At 44.9% G+C, this 12,642-nt stretch overlaps 1 protein-coding gene across 18 annotated transcripts in view; it reads right to left on the bottom strand.

Annotated features, from left to right (window-relative positions):
- The window catches only part of RBFOX2 (RNA binding fox-1 homolog 2), a 289,602-nt gene that overhangs the window by 238,241 nt on the left and 38,719 nt on the right, over window positions 1–12,642 (bottom strand). Inside the window, exon 1 of one of the 18 annotated variants that reach the window (XM_086712413.1) lies at window positions 7,253–7,453. The exons of the other annotated variants lie outside the window; for them this stretch is intronic. The gene's annotated coding sequence lies outside the window, so the exon portion shown is untranslated. Of the gene's footprint in view, window positions 1–7,252; window positions 7,454–12,642 lie in introns of those variants that run through there. 18 annotated transcript variants of the gene reach the window in all.

Below are 12,642 nucleotides of genomic sequence, written 5' to 3'. Positions count from 1 at the left end.
CCCCCTCTCTCCTTCTATTTATTCATTCATTCATTCATTTATAGCATGCACACAAGAAGGGAAAGGACAGAGAAAGAAGGGGAGAGAATCCCAAGCAGGCTCCGTGCTCAGTGCAGAGCCCAACGCACATGGCTCTATAATACAACCTCGAGATCCACAAGAGCCGATATCAAGAGGTAGATGCTCTACCAACAGAGCCACCCGGGTGCCCCTAGGTTCAACAGTTTCAACACAATCCATGCCAAAGCCCCCTGGCTCCTCTCGTCCTCCTTGTCTTTCTAGCTTGGACAATTCTAGCAGCCATTCTCTCACCAAAGGCCCTGGCCACTACTATCACCCCTCTTATTTTTCAGTCTGTCCTTCCTTTCTTTCCTCAACAAGTACCCTCAGTAAGTCACTGGGAGGAGGCAGTTAATGCCACCGGATCCTCCGGGATCTCCACCTCCCCCCTCAAGCCTACATCCGTCCTCTTACAAAGATTTCTCCTGGTATTCACAGCATTAAGGCTATATGGAAAACCCTGAAGAATCCAGGCCAACCTTTCTACACACTAAAGAAGCTATATTTGCAATGTAAAATTACAGAAATGGGAAAAGATATTTGCAAACACCTAACTGATAAAGGACTGGTAACAAGAATACATAAAGAGCTCTCAAAACTCATTAGGGCAACAAATAACCCGATTTTTACAATGAGCAAAAGGTTTAACACACCCGTCATCAAAGAGATATGGATGGCAAATATGCAAATGAAAAGCTGCTCAACACCATTAACATTTAGGGAAATAATCATGAAAACCGGTAAGAGATACCATTACAAACCTATTGGAATCATTCAAGACTTTTTTTTTTTTTTAATCGACAAAACCCGGTAGTGGAAAGGATGTGGAGCAACCGGAACTGCCTCATACATTCGGTGCTGCCGGGAATGCAAAACTGGTAAGCCTTTTGGGAAACACTTGGGCGGTTTCTTCTCTTCCCTTCCCTTCCCTTCTCTTCCCTCTCCTCCCATTTCTTTCTTTCTTTTTTTAAGTAGGCTTCATGCCCAGCACAGAGCCCAATGCTGGCTCAAGACCTGAGATTAAGACCTGAGCTGAGATCAAGAGTTGGACGCTTAACCGACTGAGCCACCCCGGTGCCCCGAAATTTCTTAAACAAGCTTAAGATATGACCAGCAGCCCCGCCCCTAGGTATCTACCCAAAAGAAATGAAGATAAATGTCCACACAAAAACCATATACACAGAAATATTTATTGGAACTTTATTCATGATTGAATTAAGCTGAAAACCCAGTGACCATCAACTGGTGAATGGAAAAATAAATTGTGGCACATGCATCGATAAAGAACTACCAATAATAAAAAGGAACAAATCACTAATATGTAAAATGGGACGGATGAATCTCAAAAGAACACAAAGTGGAAGAAGCTAGACTCAAAAAGCTACACAGTAATTCCATCTATATGACCTTTTAGAAAAGGCAAAACACCATAGGAATAGAAATCAGATAAGTGACTGCCAGCAGCTGGGGATGGGAAGAAGGCTTGACTAGATGGGGACCCAAGGGAACTCTTTATGGTAACGAAGTATTCTGTGTCTTGACTGTGATAGTCGTTACATGACTGTTACATGAATTTTGTCAAAATTCACAGATATGCGTATTTCAAAGGATGAACTTTACTGCATGTAAACTATACTTTGATAAAGAAACAAAAAAACGTAAGTCTCCCTCAAAAAATAACAGCCTTCTCCTTTCATCATAAAGGAGTCAGCTGAAGATGCAGGTGGGCCAGGGGACAAGGAATTATAAAGAGGCACAGGCCAGCAGGCCCAGAGCCTACGGTCACAGAGTGTTTCAGGGAGCTGAAGGACTATGATGAGGCAGGGAGGCCATCTCAAAAACCAGGTCAGAGGGCCCAGTGACTGAGGATTCCAAGCCATGAGGAGTGGGGTACAAAGGTGGGAGAGACAACCTCCATGGCTGGAAAACTGGTTACACTGAGCAGATAAGTAAAATGAAATAAGTAAATGTACTGAGGATAAGAGGAGCCAAGTTTTTCCCTACTTGAGAATATAGCTGCAAAACTGGAAAAGAGGTTAGCTGGACTTAAGATGGGCTTACCAATATACGAACTCTGGCTTTATGAGACAACACTCATGATTTTACAGTATAAAATCTATAATATACACACATATATATTCACACACATACAAACATCATATATATATATATATCTGCACACACATATAGGAATAGAGAAATAGTTACAGATGTATGCATATATGGTATCTGAGTGTACATATATATTTTCTGACTCTGTCTGCTGAGAGAGCCTAGAGGCAGTGACACCCCAGCAACGATGTGTATACCTCAGCACCCAGATTTTGGTTTCTAATTACCATCCTCCATTTAAAAGAAGCAGGGCTCCTTGGAAATGGCTGATTCCAAGGCTAGAGCAGGAAAAAAAACAAGATAAGCCTGGAAAATCTCGTGTCAAGAAATGTCCCATGCATGACAGGGTCAAGCCAACAGGACAAAGGAGCCAGCATAAAGCAGGTCCCACGGGCTAAACTGAGGACAGCTGAAGCATCAGAATATAGAATTACAACCTATTACAACCTACTGAACAAAACAGGATACATGAGTCTCTGCTGACAGAAATAAACAAACAAATGAGAAGGGAAAATTCTTCTTTAAAAATTTTTTTTAATGTTTTTATTTATTTTTGAGACAGAGAGAGACAGAACATGAGCAGGGGAGGGGCAGAGAGAGGGGGAGACACAGAATCTGAAGCAGGCTTCAGGCTCTGAGCTGTCAGCACAGAGCCTGACGCGGGGCTCAAACTCACGGACCGCGAGATCATGACCTGAGCTGAAGTCAGACACTTAACTGAGCCACCCAGGTGCCCCGGGAAAATTCTTCTTTAGAGTGGAATGTCAACGAATAAATACAGACAGAGAATCACCATTTGGCAACTATCACAGAAGTGGCTGGTCCAGGAAGGAGTTGTCACAGCTAAGGCTGTGAGCCTGAGGTCCGGTGAGGACCACTTTCCTGATTTGGAGAGCATATCCCGGCTATAGAAGACAGTCTTACTAGGGGGAATACGCACTGGCGTGTTTCACAGTGAAGGGATATCATATCCACAGCTTGCTCTCAAAACTCGAAAAATAATAACAGAGAGGGGTGCTTGGGTGGCTCAGTCAGGTAGGCATCCAGCTCTTGATTTCAGCACAGGTCATGATCTCCCGGTTTGTGGGACTGAGCCCCGCATCAGACTCCACATTGATAGCACAGAGCCTGCTTGGGATTCTCTCTCCTCCCTCTGCCCCTCCCTTACTCATGTTCACTCACGCTCACTCTCTTCCCCAAAATAAATAAACTAAAAAAATAATGGTAAATAGTACGCATGAACACACACACACAAAGAGAGTGGACAGTGGAGCAAACGCAATAAAATGCTAACTGGGAGATCTGAGTAAAGAGAATATAGGCCTTTTTAAAGTTTTTCTCTTTTGGGGAGTTTTGGTTTTGGTTTTTTTTCAGTTGTTGTTCGGGCAACTTTTCTCTAATTGTGAAGTTATTTCAAAATAAATGAAAAATTAATAGTCCTCCAATGCCAGGAAGTATGCAGGGCACGACAGAGTTTACCTTCACAAAAAAGCTGATCCTGAAGCTCAGAAAAGTGAAAACCTGGCCCCAAGTCCTCCAGCTAACAAGTGCTGGCCCCACCCTGAGGTCTGCCAAACTTGAAGGCCTTCAAACTCTGCTACGGCACCACGCCGCCTTGTTCCCCAAACGGGTGACCGCTGTTTGCAGAGGGACAGGCCAACGTGTGTGCTGACCACTGAGGATGTAAGAAGAATCAGACCAGCCCTGCCCTCGAGGAATTCGGTCTGACAGAGATAGCCAGCCTTGTAAAGTAATAAAGGATTACAGTTGCCACGGTTGGCCTTCTTACGCAGGGAATGTTGGCCCTCACTCTGTCCTAAGTTCTGTCTGACCCCTTAGAGGGTCATACTTTGCGACGGACAGGACAAATAGACCAGTGGCTACAATGGGATGCGTTTAGGTCATGGAAGTGAAAGGTCTGTGTCTCATGAACATATGAACACACACACACACACACACACACACACACACACACACACACTCCTCCAAGGGCTGAACAGCCCTAAAGAAAAAAAAACGAGGCGTGGGTAATCCCAGTATATTTGAGGAGTCTCAAACTATTCTTCTCCTTAGGTTTGCATCATCCACAGAGGTAGTCTAAATTTTGTTTAAAGGGGTCCTTTTCTCAAGTAGTGATTGCGGTGAGATTAGAACTGTTTGGCCCAGTTTTGACTCTGGACTACTGCCAGAAATCATACTCTTAATTTCTAGTGGTTTTCTACTCAAAGCAGAAAAACAACTATTATGTATGAAAAACAGCAAAAGTCTGAAGCTCTACCAAAGCACCAAGAATCAGGTTTACTAGGCTCCCTGCTTCGATGACTCTGAAAGCCAAATTTACTCCCAGAGGAAGTGGGTTTTACCATCAATTATGTGTAAATTAAGTGGTTTTCTTCTAGTTATGAACCAACTGGGGACAGAGGGGATACTGTGCCTCCTGGTGTTCTCCTAAGTTTTGCAAGTAGCTCAGGTTCAGACCGTACATCATTTAAGTGAAGGGAAGGAGGGGGGCACGGGCTACACGGCGGTAACACAACAGTAGGCATGATAATCACCGCCTTCAGAACACATAATGTGGCAAGGGAGACACATAAACAAGAAGAGGGTTACAGAACATCATCGAAAGAACACCTTCCAGATAGGAGCGGGAAGGGGAAAGTTTCCTTGAAAGGGGAACACCATTCAGCCGAGATCGAAGTAACGAGACATAATTAACCCAAATTTGCCAGGTTTGTGTACTCATGTGTGTTTTACTTGGTGGAAGATTTCCTGAGCAGGCAGGTGAAAACTATACAAGGAAAGATACGTCCGAAGGCAAAGAGGGGAAAGAAATAGCAAGTGATTCTATGTTGCTGGGACAGAAATACCAGGAAAGAACCCTGCGAAAGGCCTTCAGAAATGGAATAATAAATGTTTCATTGTCATAACAACTCCGTGGCCGTCGTTAGGAGCTCCAGTTCACTGATGAGAAAGGTGGCCTGGACAAGGTCACGCCACACAGAAATGGCAGGTCGGCCATCAAACCCATCCTCTTTCTTTTTCATCCCCCTCAGTTTTACCCAGAACAGGACTAGTTCCTCAGATTCCCAAATCACCTTTTCCCTGGATATGCCAACCCTTGCAATTTAACACTTTCAAAATCCAAGCGCTCTCCAAAGTTCATTTTAGCTCCATTTAGAAGCCGGTTCCTCGCTAAAATCTGGTTATACTCGTGTGTTCACCAATGTGGATTTCAACAACAACAACCACAATTTCCCCTTATGCTGCAGGGGCCCCAAAAGTTGAAGGCAGCGCTAAGAAGACAGCCCACACAGAAGTCGTCGTCCGCCCTGTAATGCACAACACATCAGCATCTACTTTAGCTGGCAGCAGGAAGAGACAGAAGTTAGGACCCCACAATTATCCCTGTAGAGCACCACGCGAAAGGAAATGCAGGCGTAAGAGCTACAATAATGGCAACACAAATAGCCATCTGTGCTTAAAGCCAGTCATGCCGAGAGCTTTTAAACACCCACATCCCTAATGCCTCCCTCTCCCCCCATGCAGGTGGGCCCATTCCTTTCCATTCTTTTCCAACCCACATAATTTCAAAGGAATAGACAATCCACTGCCAGGAGTGGGGAGCAAAGAAAGCTGCTGTAATTTTTTTTTTAATGTTTATTATTTTTGAGAGAGAGAGAGAGAGAGAGAGACAGAGACAGAGAGAGCACAAGCAGGGAAGGGGCCCAGAGGGGGTGACACAGAATCAGAAGCAGGCTCCAGGCTCTGAGCTGTCAGCACAGAGCCCGATGCGGCGCTCGAACTCACAAACTGTGAGATCATGATCTGAGCTGTAGTCGACCGCCCAACCGACTGAGCCACCCAAGCGCCCCAAAAGCTGCTGTACTCTTGCACATAAAAAGACCACTAAGGGAGGGTCCTAACTCCCCACCCTGTGTTCTATCCATTAAACCAGTATTTCCCTATTTCTTCTACTGTCTAAACACACAGTGACGTCACTCCTATTACATCTCCCAGGCCCGGTTCCCTGCCACCCACCCTGCCCCGGCTGGATTTGGTACCCTCTGCCCATCTCAGCATTCACTCACGCTCTCAATGCACATCCCACATTACACCTCTGCTTGGCATGTCAGTCACCTCCCCCTCTATACTGAGCTCCCAAAGACAGGGAACGTCTCTCTGCCTCCTTCCACACCCTCAACAGCCAACACAGTGCTAGGCATGCAGGCTCTGAATGAAGGGTCACGCGGCACATACGAGAACTGCAGAACGAAACGGGAAGTGGGCAGTGGAAAAGGAAATGGTTGGACAGTAATCTGAGGTCTGAAGATCCAGGATATCTAAAGAGAAATCATGGTACGGTCTCTACACTGGACCAATATTTTGAGCGCAACATTCACATAAGAAAATCACCCTTTAGGGTCACCCGGGTGGCTCAGTCAGTTAAGCGTCTGACTTCAGCCCAGGTCATGATCTCACAGTTCGTGGGTTCGAGCCCCACGTCGGGCTCTGTGTTGACAGCTCAGAGCCTGAAGCCTGCTTCAGATTCTGTGCATCCCTCTCTCTCTCTCTGCCCCTCCCCAACTAGTGCTCTGTCTCTGTCTCTCAAAAACTAAAATTAAAATGTTGAGAGAAAGAAAGAAAGAAAGAAAGAAAGAAAGAAAGAAAGAAAGGAAGGAAGGAAGGAAGGAAGGAAGGAAGAAAGAAAGAAAGAAAGAAAGAAAGAAAGAAAGAAAGAAAGAAAGAAAGAAAGAAAGAGAAAGAAAGAAAATCACCCTTTAACAGTCGGTAACAGATTCGCAACAACAGGAAAAGCTACCAATCCCACGGGAAAAACAACAACTAACCATAATCATCAGTGCCACGTCCCCTGAAGCAGTACAGTATTGAGAACAGCCTGCACGACCACCACAGCTCTCCCCCCTCCCAGCGCCGGTTCTCAACACAAACAGCTCTTCGGGGCTCCTTTTTTTGATTTCTGTCTTTCGGGGGAAACTTTTTTGCCTCCCGCTCCCCCTGCCCTTTCCCCTCTCCACTCTCCCAACAAGCTACCAGAGAAAACAACGAATATGTGCAGTACCCAAGAATCTTCAGAAGACACATCTCCCCAGTTCTCCTCAGTTTATCCTGAGAGCCGCTGGCAAGAAGGGCTGGCGGTTTGTTCCCAATTACAGACTTCGTCTGGGGACGAATGGAGCCAGGAAGTCCTCAGCGAGGCGCTGGGAACAATGGGAGATCTCAAAAACATACTTTGGTAACACACTCCCCCAGCGGCCTGCAGCCCTGCAACTGCCAGGCTTCTAGCAGCAGGCTCTTCCTGGACTCTAACCCAGCAGCCAATTCCACCGCTGGGGACATCCACTCTCCCCTCTTCCTTTCCAGGTATGCTTGTCAAAACCCAACAGAACCCCCACAGAAAGGTAAGCTGGGGAAAGGGTCTGGTAAGGTCCTGGGAGCGTTTCGAATTAAACCCTGAGCTGTACTTTTTCCTGGTTTTTCTTTGCTACGGAAGCGCAAACCACAGAACTGCTGTGAAGAGGTGCTGATTTTTGCTAAGATTTTATTTGCAATCACTGTAATGAGATGTCAAAGCTGAAAGGAACCTCGGGAAAAAACTCATCGGGTCCCCACGTTTCACAGATGGAGAAATGCCCAGAGAAAAACTGCCTAACTGCGGTTACACAAAGGAATTCCCTAGAATGTCACATCCTAAATGGCAAGAGCTACACCTAATCCATCTCCAGAGTCCCAACACCGTGCTCCGCGCTTCCTAAACGGTTGCTGAACTGAACTAAAATGAACACAAGTAATTAGTGGGAAATCTAGGGCTGTAACCCACAATGCTGTACTTCAAGAACAGTGTTTTTCCGGGGCATCTCGGAGGGGCGGGGGGGGGGGGGGGCTCAGTCGGTTGACCGTCTGACTCTTGCTCTCGGCTCAGGCTGTGATCTCGCGTGGTTCGTGGGGTCGAGCCTACGCTGGGCTCTGTGCTGACAGCGTGGAGCCTACTGTGGATTCTCTGTCCCTCTCGCTGCCCCCTCCCTGCTCTCATGCTTGCACATGCGCACTCTCCCTCTCTCGCTCAAAATAAATAAACTTAAAAAAAAAAGGTGTTCTTCCTTTCTAGATGACTAGAAAGCTGGAATCTCTGGATAATTCATACGTACAGCAGACCCCATGGAATTCAGACACTCTCCCTCAAAGAACTAGGTACACTTCCTTTATCGACACCACCTATAACATTTCCAACCCCTTTATGTTCCAACTGATTTAAAAATCATACGTCTCTAAACTGATTTCCTAAAATACTCCTTCTCCTCCACTGTGAAAATATTTTTAATACAATTTTTTTTATTGTTTAATGTTTATTTTTGAGAGAGAGAGAGAAAGGGAGGGAGGCATGGAGGGAGGGAGGAGAGGCAGAGAGAGAGGGAGACACAGAATCCAAAGCAGGCTCAAGTCTCCAAGCTGGCAGCACAGAGCCCGACATGGGGCTCAAACTCACGAACAGTTGAGATCATGACCTGAGCTGAAGTCAGACGCTTAACCGACTGAGCCACCCAGGCGCTCCCACTCAGAAAATCTGTTAATAATTCTCTTTACTTTCTTTTTTTCCCAAGTTTTCATTTAAATTCCAGTTAGTTAACACACAGTGTAGTATTAGTTTCAGGTGCAGAATTTAGTGACCCATCACTTCCAAACAACACCCAGTGCTCCTCACAAGTGCCCTCCTTCATCCCCATCACCTATGTAACCCTTCCCCCACCCACCTCCCATCTGGTGACCATCAGTGTTCTTTAGGGTTAAAAGTCTGTTCCTTGGTTTGCCTCTCTTTTCCCCCCACCATGTTCATTTGTTTTGTTTCTCAAATTCTACACATGAGTGAAATCATATATGTTTTTCTCTAATCTTCAATTACTTTCTTAATGACTGTCCCCTTTGATTCCCTCCCTATACTTCAACTTACCCCAAACTACAACAACTACCTCCCTTCCTCTGTGCCCCCACTGAAGTCAATGGTTCTCAGCCTTGGCCATGTACTGGAATCAGCTGGGGAAGTTTTAAACAATATGAATTCCTGGGTCCTACTCCAAGAGTTCCTGATCTAACTGGCCAAGACGGGGTATGGCCAAGGAATGAAATTTTTAAAAGTTCCCCAGGTGATTCTAATGTACAGCTCACTAATGTTGCCATACACGCTCAGAAATTCACTATGTGGTCCATTATATACCCAAAATATAATCTGTTGTTCTGGATTTGCAAGCTATTAGACTGAAGGCACATCAGAACCACACCCTTGATTCACATCTGTCATGTAATACTACTTTAGTAAATATGCTGATAAAGCTCTACAAATCACTAATGACAATGAATGGCCAGTATCCCACTAAAAGACTGTAGAGGAGGGGGGAAAGCTGTACTGGAGTCTTTTGACTCAGAAACACATTTAGTTTATAATTTTTGTTTTTGTTTTTTTACCAAGGACCCAAGTCCTTCAAATCCAGATGGTCTTTCTGTTATCAAAAATAGCTTTTTGTGGGGCACCTGGCTGGCTCAGTCGACAGAATGTGAGACTCTTGATCTCAGGGTTGTGAGTTCAAGCCCCACATTGGGCATGGAGCCTACGCTTAAAAAAAGAACCTGAACAAAAAGAGCTTTTTGTGGCCAATCTCCAAAGAAGCATAAGAATATACCATGTATTTTCATGCCTCAGTTCATACCAATATTTCTGTCTGGAACGACCTTCCCCTATCTGCATGGAAAACTCCTATGCATCCTTCAAAGCCCAGTTCTGTCTATTGCCTGGTTTAGTCATTCATTCCCCAAAACCAGAAATCTACTCAGTGTCAGGAATTGTTCCAGGCAATGGAGATACAACATTGTACTAGATATAGTCACTGGTCTCACAGTGCTTACATTCTACTTGGGAAGCCAGATAGTAAACAAGAAGGCAAATTAAAATAAATCCAGATGGCGGTTAAGTGACATGAAGAAGATAAAGCAACACAACATGACAGAGTAGGGGTGGGGAGTAGTAACTTTCCCCAAAGGCAGACTTATTTGATCTTTTAAGACTGAATCAAGAACAGGGAGCTTTCCTGTATTCCTTTTACATTCCCAGCATTTACTCTTAGTACCTACACAATGAATATTCTAAATGAATAAAAAACATAAGGGGAAGAAAAAATGTAAAAGTAAAAAAAAAAAAAAAAAAAAACCTGTAGAAATAATCATCATAATCAACTTCAACTAAGAGTCAAGAAGCAGAGCACCTGGGTGGCTCAGTGGGTTAAGCATCCGACTTCAGCTCCAGTCATGATCTTGCGGTCTATGAGCTCGAGGTCTGCATCAGGCTCTGTGCTGATGGCTCAGAGCCTGGAGACTTCTTTGGATTCTGTGTCTCCCTCTTTCTCTCTGCCCCTCCTCTGATCACGCTCGCTCGCTCTCTCTCTCAAAAATAGTTTTTTTTTTTACATTTTTAATTGAAAAAAAAAAGAGTCAAGAAGCATGAATCCTCACCTAAATTTTTCCCACTACCTACAAGATCTGGGGCAAATCTCTTCCTCTCATCTGTAAAATAAGTAGACTGGATTAGACTGGAATTATAATGCTCACCAGAGGCAAATAAAAAGTGAAGCACACAAGCAGAGACTGTACAGGACTAGAGTGAACAGGCACTCCTAAGGGGAACAGCCACTATGCAGCTCCCAGAGTGTACCCTGCAGGAATGTGGGCCCACTGGTGCCTCAAAAAGCCAGAAATCTGGATTTCATGTGTGTTCTCCCAGTGCTTAAATATTAAATCCACATGCCTTCAAAATATTGTGTAAGCCAAACAAAACCCCACGTATAAGGGCCAGACCACACATCTCTAGTTTGCAACCTCTGGACTAGACCATTCTAAACCGTTCTGGTCTTGACAGGGTTCTGTCTCAAGAAGAGACAATAAGACTGGAGAACAAAAAGAGAAAAGAACAGTCCCCCAGTCTCTGTCCCCAGTGTTCCTATCAGATCACAGAAGACTTTTTTTTTTTTTTTTTTTTTTTTAATGTTTATAACAGAGGGAAACACAGAATCCAAGGCAGGCTCCAGACTGAGCTGTCAGCACAGAGCCCAATGCAGGGCTCGAACCCAGGAACCGGAAGATAGGACCTGAGCTGAAGTCAGATGCTCAACTGACTGAGCCCCCCAGGTGCCCCAGAAGACTCTTCTTAATTCATCAGGCAGTAAATTCTCATTGCCCGGAAAGAATATTTTGTGTGCTGGACAATAAAAAGATCCATCCCAGGGGCGCCTGGGTGGCGCAGTCGGTTGAGCGTCCGACTTCAGCCAGGTCACGATCTCGCGGTCCGTGAGTTCGAGCCCCGCGTCGGGCTCTGGGCTGATGGCTCGGAGCCTGGAGCCTGTTTCCGATTCTGTGTCTCCCTCTGTCTCTGCCCCTCCCCCGTTCATGCTGTGTTTCTCTCTGTCTCAAAAATAAATAAACGTTAAAAAAAAAAAAAAAATTTTTAAAAAAAAGATCCATCCCAGCCTCTCCTTTAGAGCAGTAAGTCTGCTGTATTTTTAGTGATCTGGAGTGAACCGTTGTGCTTTTGCCCACGTGTGCTCAATAAATATTCCTATCCTAGGCAATCAGGAATGCTTCAACAGAAGCACAACTCACATGCACGCACACAGACACACATACACACACACACACACACACACACACACACACACCCCACAAAGCAAGGAAATCAATTATGCTGAAGACTGGCAAGATGCCCCAAAGACACAGCAGGAATGTGATATGAACAGCAGGATGAGGAAGGAGAATGAATAATTCAGACTCCCTGATTCACTTAACAAAGTTCTGTCAAGCACAAGCTGAGACCCTCGGTCTGAAAAGGCAACCTGAGCTCACCAAACGGAAAGCCTGCCCGGAGGGTGGGACAGGGAAGAAATGACAGACCTGCCCCTAGAATAAGTCAAGTCATTTTTCTGAAAGCCAATGCATCATTGAAAACCAAAGTTGACAACAGATGATGTTTTCTTGTCATTCGCGCAGGGAAAAGAGCATACATATTTTATTTATGCCCACCCTCTTTAAGAAGGCCTCCGTTAGACTAGAAAGCCAAAGTAAAGAAGGTAACAGGAAAGGCAAAAGAGAAAGCATCAGCCAGAATAGTTAAAAGTACACAGACGTTCTCCCGGCCCCTACTGTCCTATCCCCCTTCTGAGGTTGAGGAAAGTTACCAACACCACCTTTAAACTAGCAATGGTGAGCCATTTACCAACTACAAGTTGACTACTTGTCAACTGCTTAACCTAAGTGAAGAAATGAGATCCAGATCTCATTTAGTTAAGAAGACAGATCATCTATCCTGAATATTAATCAGTCTTCATAAGCTGTTTGTTGGAAACGAGGGTTTTGTATATATATTTAAAAAAAAAAAGAGAGAGAGAGAGAAAGCTGCTACACACATGGCCC

The sequence above is a fragment of the Puma concolor genome, chromosome B4 (genome assembly GCF_028749965.1).
Source record: "Puma concolor isolate L17-30 chromosome B4, mPumCon1.1.hap2, whole genome shotgun sequence".
Classification (NCBI taxonomy): domain Eukaryota; kingdom Metazoa; phylum Chordata; class Mammalia; order Carnivora; family Felidae; genus Puma; species Puma concolor.
This window is presented reverse-complemented; position numbering and strand designations above follow the sequence as displayed.